This window comes from Desmodus rotundus, chromosome 11 (genome assembly GCF_022682495.2).
Source record: "Desmodus rotundus isolate HL8 chromosome 11, HLdesRot8A.1, whole genome shotgun sequence".
Classification (NCBI taxonomy): Eukaryota; Metazoa; Chordata; class Mammalia; order Chiroptera; family Phyllostomidae; genus Desmodus; species Desmodus rotundus.
The window spans coordinates 33220110-33231031 of NC_071397.1; the positions used below are offsets into that span (position 1 = coordinate 33220110).

General features: G+C 41.5%; 1 non-coding gene across 1 annotated transcript; it reads right to left on the reverse strand.

Annotated features, from left to right (window-relative positions):
* Window positions 1-6776: 6776 nt before the first annotated feature.
* LOC112319390 (small nucleolar RNA SNORA33) lies at window positions 6777-6906 on the reverse strand. The gene has a single exon (XR_002976333.2). It is a non-coding gene; the product is annotated as a small nucleolar RNA SNORA33 (small nucleolar RNA).
* Between the last annotated feature and the right edge of the window lie 4016 nt (window positions 6907-10922).

Consider the following 10922-nt stretch of genomic DNA (forward strand, 5'->3'; position numbering starts at 1 on the left):
TGATGTCCTGTTTCTATCAGTGGTGCCAGGACTAGAATCCGGGTACCAGCTGCCTGGTTGGTCTTCTTTCCATTATTCTAGGCACCCTATTTCTGGGCTTGTCTGTCATTAATTTTGCAAAACATGTTGGGACTCATTGCCTCACTGTCTCAAAAATGAGATTGGACTAAAGCAGTGGAAGGCTGCCACCTATCACAACATATCTGCACCCGCCATCTTTTAAAATTAAAGCAAAACAGAACTTGCCACAGATAAGCAGTGACATATGCAACTATAAGTACCGGGCCCACCCAGCCCTTACCAGCACAGCTGACAGAGCTGCTAATAAGGAGACCAGATGCCTTGGGGCCATTGATTCCAGCTCTAGAGGATGCAAGATGGGGAGGTAGCTCCAGTGTCTACTTGCTGTAGATACTAAAGCAGCACCAGAGCGGTGTCCATGTGTTCCGAGGGCAGGTGAAAGGAAAGGGCCAGCGCAGCAGCCTCCCGTCCCACGTCAGAGTCTACTCTCTTCCAAAGACCACCTCTGGGATTCCATGAGAACATTGCCACACCCTCTTTTAATCACCCCTCTCCTAAAAGTGCTTACAACTGACAGCCAACAACATCAGAAGTGCTCTGCTGGGAGGAACAGAGAACAGAAATAACAGGAACTCAAACACTCATGAAAGTCAGGAGGTGGGTAGCCCACAGCTGATACAGTGGCTTTGTTTCATGGAGCCCTCAGACACCCAGGCTCCTCCCATCTCATTACCCCACAGATGTGGCCTCTATTACAAGGTACCACATGGTCCAAGTTGGTTGCTCCAGCTTAAGACATGACATAAAAATTTTCTCCAGAAAGGAAAGGTGAAGGACAAACAAAAAGATGGAGGGAGTTGGTCACATGGTGATCTCTGTCATCTTCTGAGGAAGGTTCCCATGAGCTGCTTTTTAATGATTGTGATTCTATCTCATTGGCCAGAATGTAGTCACATGGGCACATGTAACTGCAAAGGTGGCTTGACAGTGTAGTTTCTTCTGGCCACACATGTGGCCCTCTAGGACTGCAAGGTTCCATTATTACGGAAGGAGAGAAGGGATAATGGAGGTTGACCAGCAGACTCTACTACTGATAGCTAGCAATCCAGTGGTAAATATCCACTTTCTGGGGATATCTGTGCTGAGCAATCGCTAGCTAAAACACAGCTAAGCCCCATCCAAGGTGTCAGATAGTGCTGGTAACTGACATCAGATTTAGCAAGATTTTAATTGAAACTTTGACTCATTCTATTCAGTCTGGAGAACTAGCTGCCAAGCACAAAAGAATCTCCTTTGCACTGTTGTCTTCAGAACTCTCACCTCCTCTTAACTCCTGGCCCTCACACTTAGCATAATTTTGAGATGGTTTTACTTGAAAGAAAAACCATCCTGTGGGCTAGATGGCTTATGGAAATAGCGGGTCCCCAGAGAACAATGGGCCATGGAATCTCCATCCGATGATATCATTGCAGAGACATGTGTTTTCCCTAGCGAGTCATTTACTGCATTAAAATTTCATTTCATCTTTCCTATCATAGAGGACACTGAAAGGACTACATGACATGTTTTTTATAAACAAACATTATGCTGGAACACAAAGAAGGCAAATAAATGCAGTTATAAATAGAAAGGAAATACAGGAAAATTTCCAGGAAAATATAGGCATTTTACAAATAACTATGACTGACCTTCTCTTGTAAAAAGATGCTTGTGCTTGTCTTAGAGACAACAGAAAAGCCACAGAAGGATAACTATATCCCCTCAGAAATTAGGAAGGCTCCTTCTAGCTCTCAGATTACCTTGGATCCCACTTTGAGTTCATTGAAACGCAATTTAAGTATTTGTTGACATATCACAGCCTGAAGCAATGGTATATCCCAGGCACATCTAAAACCTCAGAATTCGGTTCCCTGGGTCTGAGAGATTTATGAAAGCGCCACAGATCACCTACGCTAAAATAAGTAGAATGTGTTAAAGGGGCAGGAAAAGAGATTAAATGAATCTGAGAGGGGTCACCACTGGTATGGTAAGTATAGAGTAAAAGTCAAAGGAAGATTAACAGAAGACTGTTAAACAGCAGAAAAGCAGTTTAAAAAATTGTCCAAATAAAAAGAGACATTCATGAAGTATAAATTGTACTTAACAATGTATTTCAATGCAATGCCCATGACAATCATTCTGACACAGGTGGAGCTAAAGTCATTTCCTCAGCATCCCAGATGAAAAAAAGCTGATGTTTAAATAGGAGGTTATACGGTCTGCTTAAAGCCACATGACTAGAAATTGGCGTTGCTAGTTCTCAAGTCCAGATCTACTGCCACAGCTGGCAGAGGAGTAACCAGCTTCTTGCTCAAGGCTCCTTCCAGCCCGGTTGTTGGTCATTTGCTGTGTCTCTCCCTAGTCGTGGCAGTCCATTCTTCCCGTCTTTTGCTAGTCCCCGGATTCAGACTCATCATTCTCCTAATGGCTTCCCCAACCTACCTCTTAGCTAGACCTTTGCAAAATGGTCCTGATAAACCTTGATGGAGCGATCCTATCAGATCAGTTTCCTGGGGACTTTTTATTCTAACAAAGTATTGAATAAGCAGGGCAGGCAATGACACTACAAAGAGGGAATGTCAAGTATTGTGAGCTAAAACAATGGAGGAATTATTTGGGGAGAAATGGATCTTATTCAACATTTTTCTACTCCACCATCCAAAAAAAGCTGGACTTCAACACATCTATCATTTATTTTTACATGTTGTTTTTTTCTTTAGTAACTTAGTAATACCTGACAACTACAAAACCAAAAACCTAGTACAAGTATACTTATGATAGTCATTTTAAAAGCACTAGTAAACTGAAAAATGCATATACTGCTGGTAGACTGTAAATTGGTACAGTTGCTTTGGAAAAGGCAAGAATTTTATCATGAAGTTAAACACACACCTACCATACAACCCAGAAATCCCAATGCTGTATATTTACCCAGGAAAATGAAAATATATGTTCATATAAGGACCTGTAGGCAAATGTTTATAGCAGCATTATCCGTAAGTCAAAAACTGAAAATGACTACACTGTCCGTCAAATGGATAAACACTTTCAGACCATGCATATAATGGGCACTACTGAGACATGAATAGGAATAAACTACCGATATGTGCAACATGAATGGATCTCAGACTCATACGCTCAGCAGAAAAGGTCAGACAGAAAGGAGTATGTGCTACATGCGATTCCATCTATATGACAGTACAGCACTGGCAAAACGAGATGGACAGGAACTAGAGCGCTGGTCTCCAGGGGCTAGTGATGGGGTAGGAGATTGGCTGCAAAGAAGAAACGGAACTTCGGGGGTGATGGAAATGTTCTGTATCATTACTGTGGTATGATTACAGGACTCTACACATTTGCCCAAATTCATCAAACTATAATTGTTAATTTTATTACATGAGTTGCTCCTCAATAAATTTAACTTTAAAAATGTATTAAAGAAAAGTGAGCTTGAGATTATTTTGATCTCAGACCTGAGAAAAATATGTTTAAAAAAAGAATTTATTGTATTGCTATGAGAGGCACTTTGCTGCTCTCTAGAAATAAAGAGATGAAAGACCTAGTTCATGACTTTAAGGAGCCTATAGCACAGTGGAGCGGAGAGAGGCAAGCAAAGACACTACACTGAGTACTAGGTGCATTAGTGGAGACGTGCACTGCAGGCTGGAGCACACAATGGAGCATCTAAATCAGATTTCTGGAAAGGATGAACTCCCAGAGAGGTACCTGAGCTGAGCCAGGATGCTGTCAGTGTTAGTCAGCAAGATAAGAGAGAAGAAAATTCTTACAAAAGGAAGTAAAAAGTACAATGAGAGAGAGAGAAAGTTTTCATGGATCAGCTGTAGTTTTGAAAATTGCCGAAATGAGTAACACAATGAATAGGAGAGAGTGTAGACAATGTACCAGAAAATAAATTTCATGGCAGTGAGACATATTAAAATGTGAGTTGTTCTTTCTAAGGAAGTACAGATGATCTTGAGATTTCAGAAAACTGAGTTCATAAATAAACAGAACAGTTACATATTAAGAACATGCATTCTTTGCTTTAGCATAGTGACCCATCAATTCTTCAGTGACTCAAAGATAAACACAGACTTTACTGTTCCATTTCTGATATGTACCACTTTACTACGTCATGTCCTGTTTACTTCAATTTGTTCATTTAATAGCTTGACTTCAGCTTTCTTCTTCCTATCGTTTTCACTTTTAAAAAAAATCAACCACACAAAAATCTGGTTGGTTGTCATACTGTATAATTATGGGACACACAAAAATCACTTAGCATAATGTGTTACTTCATGGTACAAAAGTCCCTTCTCAAAGACACAAACAAAAACAGTACAATCTAATAATCTAACTAAAGCATACACATCCATCTCATAAAGCGGGTTCCTGCACGTTATCCCACAGTACTCCTATTTCTATCCCATTGGCCAGAATTTAGTCACATGGCCATACCCTGCTAGAAGGGATGATGAGAAACGTAGTCTTTATTCCAAGCAGTGAAGTGCCAACTTCTAGAAATGGAAAGAATGGGTACCATAGAATAATCAGAAGTCCCTGAATCAAAGATGAGATCCTCTTATCCCTCAGATTACCAGGGCCCTAGAGACAAGACATTTCTAGTTAAAACATGAACTCTAAAATTTAGTTATCAAAAATTTCCTCTGAGCTGGAGCCATGTTTTTAACCCAGTATAAACCCTGGAGCATTGCAGACTACTTTACCAAGCACTAAGGACAGTTCCTAGCACACAGCAAGTGCTAGACAAATATTGGCTGCTAAGGTCATGGTTTCTTTGTCATGAAGCCATGAAACCTTGTAGCTACAAGAGAGATTATTTAGTCTAATCTTTGCTCCACCCCGACCCCTCACAGAGATGTGTAAGCTAGTTAAAAAGAAGGACGTGAATTTGGCAGAATAGCGCTATACAAAAGCAAATAGCATTCAAAAATATATTTATAAAATGGGAAAAAAGTCTTTGGTAGAGTTGTGTTTTCTTTTTAAAATATTTTTATTCCTTTAAATTCCATCTCTTAGGCCTTCCTTAAAGCTTCTATGGCAGGTTGTCTGTGAAATATGCCCCTTTGGTTCTGCCTCTATTCACTGCAGCTTTTTGAGTGAATTCCTTCTTCATTTGCAAAGGTTAAAATCTGTATTCCTGTTTGTGACAGTGCCATAACTTTCCAAATAAAAAGTTCTGTCTGTGTGTTTATTTTCCAATTGTGGATCATTAATTTATTATAATCAGGCACTTTAGCAAATTGGCTGCATTCTTGGTAACAAAACAAAACTAGTTGCCTTTTCCAGTTTTTATCCAGTAGCCTTTCCCAAATTTGCATAACAATATATCAAAGAGAATTGGCTTTCTTTTATAAATTCAGGCTTTTATATCCAAGAATGTCACTGAAAAGTGGGTGAGAAAGTACTTTTAAATTACAGCTTTCTGTGTATGTTTTGCTGTGAATGACAGTTCAAGAATCACCATTTTGTTGTATATATAGTGTTCTATTTTGGTAGATATTTCCGGATGGCTAATTTTGCAAGACAGACCTGAGAAAACATAGATAAAATTGTTGATCTATTACTTTATTTTATTAGAAAACATCCTGGGTAATTTCCATAGCATCAAAATGCCCTGGGGGAAGAGGAATAACCACATATTTCCATTACTTGCACTGTAATAACAAATAAATACTGGGGAGGACATTTCCATTAGTTTTAAATTTTTTAGAAAATTAAATAGAAACCAGCATTGCAATTTTTTAAGGGACAAACTATTCTGAGAAATGAATTTATAAATAGGCCAAAGATTGATCACCTGAATTATTATACAAAGGAAAACAGTTTGTCTCCAAACAACCTTAAAAAGGAGTCGATCCAATAGAAGTTGGATCGTGTTCTTTAAGATACTAATTTGTCTTTTGGGCACTCTCAGCAGAAATAAAATCTTTCAAGTGTTTCCTTATCCACTAATAAGTAAAAAGTGTCAGCAATGTTTCTGATATCTTTGTCTCACAGCTAAGCACAGTCTAAAATCAGTAACTCGAACTGTAGTCTTTTTTCCTTCCAAAGACCTCATTATCACAAGAGTGGCTCCAAGGTCTCCTTCTCTGAATAATCCTTCTCTCACCACAATCCCCTTCTTTTCCAAGTTCCTTATTCTTTCCAAGGTTAGATTGAGACCTGTGGGAAAATTGGAAGCCCAATAATCTAATGCCACCTTCAAACCATAATTTGTAAACATCTATTCAACATACAGTGCCAGGGTGATGAAGCTGATTACCTATGAATAAAAAAATTATGTCCTTCAAAACAAGTGGATATAACATAGTACTTTAAATTATTTGGAAATTTCTCTTGAGTTGCAATTTTTTCACCCCTTCATTTATTAGTGATGAGATAAAGGGATGAAAGAACTACACCACCAGTAGTCAAATGTCCCATATCTGTTATATTAGTTTGTTAGGGCTTCCATAACAAAATACTGCAGACTGGATGACTTAAATAACAGAAATTTATTTATGTTCTCACAGTTCTAATGGCTAGAAGCCCAAGACACAAGTGTTGACAGGTTTGGTTTCTCTTGAGGCCTCTCTCCTTGGCTTGCAGATGGCTGCCTTCTCACTGTGTTCACATGGTCGTCTCTGTGTGCATGCACCTGTGTGGTGCTGTCTCCCTCCATATCCCAATCCCCTTTTCGCTTTCCCTCCTTTTCCTATAGCCATTTTCAGGGACCTTAGTGAGTTCATTGTCTTTAGTGCTCGTAACAAGGCTTTACTATCACCAGCTTTGTCTACATTTCTGCTGAAACACATTCAGGTAAGCAGATTCATTGGCTGGCTTCCCATCTCCTTTATTTATAAGGACACCAAGAATATCGGATTAGGGCCCACCCTAACAACCCCACTTTAACTTAATTACCTCTTTAAGGCCCTATTTCCAAAACTCAGTCACATCCTGAGGTACTAGGGGGTAGCACTTCAACATATGAATTTGGGAGAGACATAATTCAGCCCATAACCACTCCATCCTGGAATGTTAAAATCAGACAGGGAAGGACTTTATTTCAACACCTGACAACTTTTGATTACCAAAACCTAAAAGTAGCTATCTGACATAGGATTTCATACTTCACTTTTGGATTCCAAATCATTTTCTACACAAGAAAATTTGCAGAAACAAAAGGAACAGAAGATTGATTCATGAATTTACTTCTACTTGCTAAAGCCATGTCCTGAGAAGGGAGAAAAACAAAATAGTCCCTGCTTTTATTAAGAGCTCATTCTCCCTTTGTGACTTTTGCAAGCAGGTACCCCTTGAGAGACACTCTAAGGGATTTAATTTTTTTTTAAATCACTCATTCCTTGGAAGCAACATTATCTCAAGTGTATCAATTGTGTTTTGGGCTCTAAATAATAGAAAATTTCACTAAGAGGAATTTAAACATTAAGAACATTTATTATCTAGCATGAAGCCCAGTACCCGGCAGTTCCAAGATGGTGAATTCAGCAGCAAAATGAAGATGCAACTGGTGATCTGCCATCTTTCCCCTCTGCCACGTCAGGAGTTGGTTTCTGTCGTCTCGTCGATGCCAGGCATCAGCTGCTCACACAACTGCACCCAGAAGCTGCAGGGGAAGCCTTTCTCCTCCAGAATCTCTTTTCACCAAGGAGGAAAGCTTTCCCCGGAGGACTGCCCCTTATATCTTATGGTCCTCAAGGGTAGCAGAATATGAGTATGTCGTCCCAAAACATGACTGTAGGATTTCAGGACAAACCACCCCAAAATATGCTGCTTTGGTTTTGATAATTTTGAGCTGCAGGCACTTGAGAAACAGAAAGAGCAGAGAGAGGGTCTCTCTAAATCCGCCTTTTCTACCTAAAAACAGATCATCCAGAAGGAACTCAATTGTCAGAAACCCCCTGTCTGGGAATTTCAGCACCAGGGAAGATTGGCTGTATCACAGGAGAAAAGAACACCAGTTGATACCACACCCAGACAAATCCTGTCGCAAACTATCATACTTCCCATCTATTCTTCTAAGGGCCCATTACCTTTCCTAGAAATTATTTCCGCTCCCCTAAGTCGCCCAAATCTCCCCTTCCCTTTTGCTATTAAGATATTAAGATGGCATTCATTTTAAGCCTAAGCCACAACAGTGAGCTAATCATTTAATTATTATTATTATTGATTTGAGAAAGAGAGAGAGAGAAACATCGATTTGCTTCACATACCCATTGGTTGACTCCTTCGCATGCCCTGATGGGGCACAGAACCGAAACACGGGTGCATGGGGATGACGCTCCAACCAGCTGAGCTACTCAGCCAGGGTGGGAGCTAACCATGTTCCCTGGGCATCTCCCATGTATACATGGGAAAAACATGTTAATAAACTTGTTTTTTTTCTGTTAATCTTTTATTACAGGGATCTCAGGCAAGAACTCAGAAAGGTGGAGGGAACATTATCTTTTCCTCCCCTATAGTCCCAGCTTCCCCGGTAAAAGGAAATCCATTTCCATTGCTTTTCACACAAACACACAGCAGAAATAAACACATGCTAGAGAGAAGTGCTTTTTAACTAATTGCCTCACAAGGGCACCAGCCACTTCAGCAGGAATGGAATTAACTTGCAATTCCCCGGAACTTCAAAGAGAGGACTTGAGTTTATCAGCATCATTCTTGCAATGTATTCGGTAATGTTTTAGTGCCTTGTTCTAATTATTTATTGCTACATTAAACAAACAAACAAACATGGCTTAAAATAATAATATTTCTTTTGCTCACTGATCTTGGGCTGCATTGACTTAGCTAAGCAGTTTTCACTCAGAGTCGGGGCAGTAGCCGTCATGTCAGGAACTACTTGGGGCTGGAGTCATCCTGAAAGCTCCTTCCCTCAGACTGGCACCTAGACTGGAAGCACTCACACATCTGCAAGCTGGAACAGCTGGGGCTCCTTAGATATTTCTCTCCACCCCCCCCCCACTCTCTCAGAGGTCTCCCCACTTGGTGGCCTCAGGTGGACTTTTTACATGGCAGCTGAAGCTTCATTAGGGAGTGTCCCATGAGAAACTGTCAGAAGCTACATGGCTTGGAAGTCACACAGCGTCACTTGAGCTACATTTGTTCATCACGGCAGCCACAAGATCTCGAACCACAACGTTCAAGGGAAGGGAATATAGACTCCACCTTCTAATAGGAAGAATGTCAAAGAATTGGTGGACATATTTTTAAATGCCATGACATACCCCCTAAAGGTTGCCCTCCCTGCCATCTGGACCACCTTTAATTTACCCCTGAGTCCACAGAACTTGCTTTCTTTCCATAGTCGTTTGAACCCGCAGGCCCTCATCCCCCATCATTCTCCCTGCAGCTAATTCCCACTCTCACTTCACATACCTTCTTTCTCAGGATCAACTGTTTAGGGGAAGAGGTCATGGTCTTTGTGAAAAGGTACCAGGACTTTTGGTGAACACCTAATTATTTTGATAAAGACAAAATCAATGCAGCTAAGACTCAGATTCTCATAACCAATGTTTCAAACAAGTAAACATATAGACATTACTTTCTCAAACAATTTTTGGTCTCGTACAAAGAAGGAAAATGCAGATATACAACTAGCAATGGGAAAGGTTATCCAACACCAATTTTGAAGCAGGGTGCAGCCAAGAGGAGGGCCCCAAGAAGGGATTTATAATGGGGTCCAGGACTCGGGGTGTCCAGGCAATATTAGAAAAATGTATGTAGGATGTCCTCACCCCCACAGGCCTGAGCCAAGGGGGATGGAACACATGGAACAGGGCCATTCAGAGCTGTTTTGGGTAGCAAGAGCTTTGCAGCTAACCCCTGGCACAGTCATTTAACATATCTATAACCTTTAACTGGTTTCATGGATGTGTTAAGTAGCTGTGGCCATGCTTTGAGCCAGGGGGATGGGACCAAATTCCACCTAGGATGGGACTGGGAAGTAACTCCCCCTGGTTACAGGGCCTGCGTGAGAGGGTGGAGATGATTGGCTCCATGCCATGGGGCCACACCTGCCCAGACTTACTATGGCAGCCCAGTAAAGCTGGAAGAATACAGGGATGCTGGCAGGTGTAACTGGCTGTAGGAGGAGTCAGAAATGGGGCTGCAAAGGAAGATAGGCGCTGGGATTTAAACCTAGGCCCAGCAGCCATAGAAAAGAAGAGACCACGCGGCTCCAAAGTAAATGGGGAGGACCACAAGGTTTTGGGGGAGAAGGAGGAGACCACGCAGCTCCAAAGTAAATGGGGAGGAGACCACGCGGCTCTGAAGTAAATGGGAGAACCACAAGGCTCTGAAGCAAGTAGATAGATAGAGGTCCATGTAGTTCTGAAGTGGGGAAAAGGACCACGCGGTTCTGAAGGAGAGTAGAGAGGACCACGAGGTTTTGGAGTGCTTCTTCTTGCCACGCGGCTTAGGCAGCAGGAGAGACTTTGCAGCCATAGAGAAAGGGGAGAAAGGACTCTTGCTGGTGGGCCATGAGAAGGTGCCACATGGCTTTGGATTAACTGGAGATTGCAGCAGCCACACAGCTGATGGTGCCGGGAGCCTGAATCACGGACTTCTACTTCCTTTCCTGAGACACGGTACCCCGGACTGGGCACAGGGAGAGGGAAGGACTGTGCATCTGTGGGTATTCTAAAGGACTTTAGTATCTTATTGAAGACATTAGGTCATTATTCTAAGTTTGTGTAACTTTTAAATAAACAATTCCTTTCCTTTTCACCAGTCTCTGGCATTGAGAGACGTCTTTCCTCTGGCGGCGGGCATTTCGAACCTAGCAGGTGGGCGTGGGGGGAAGGAACCTCCAGAGACAGAAAGGTGGAATCCTTCCTGTA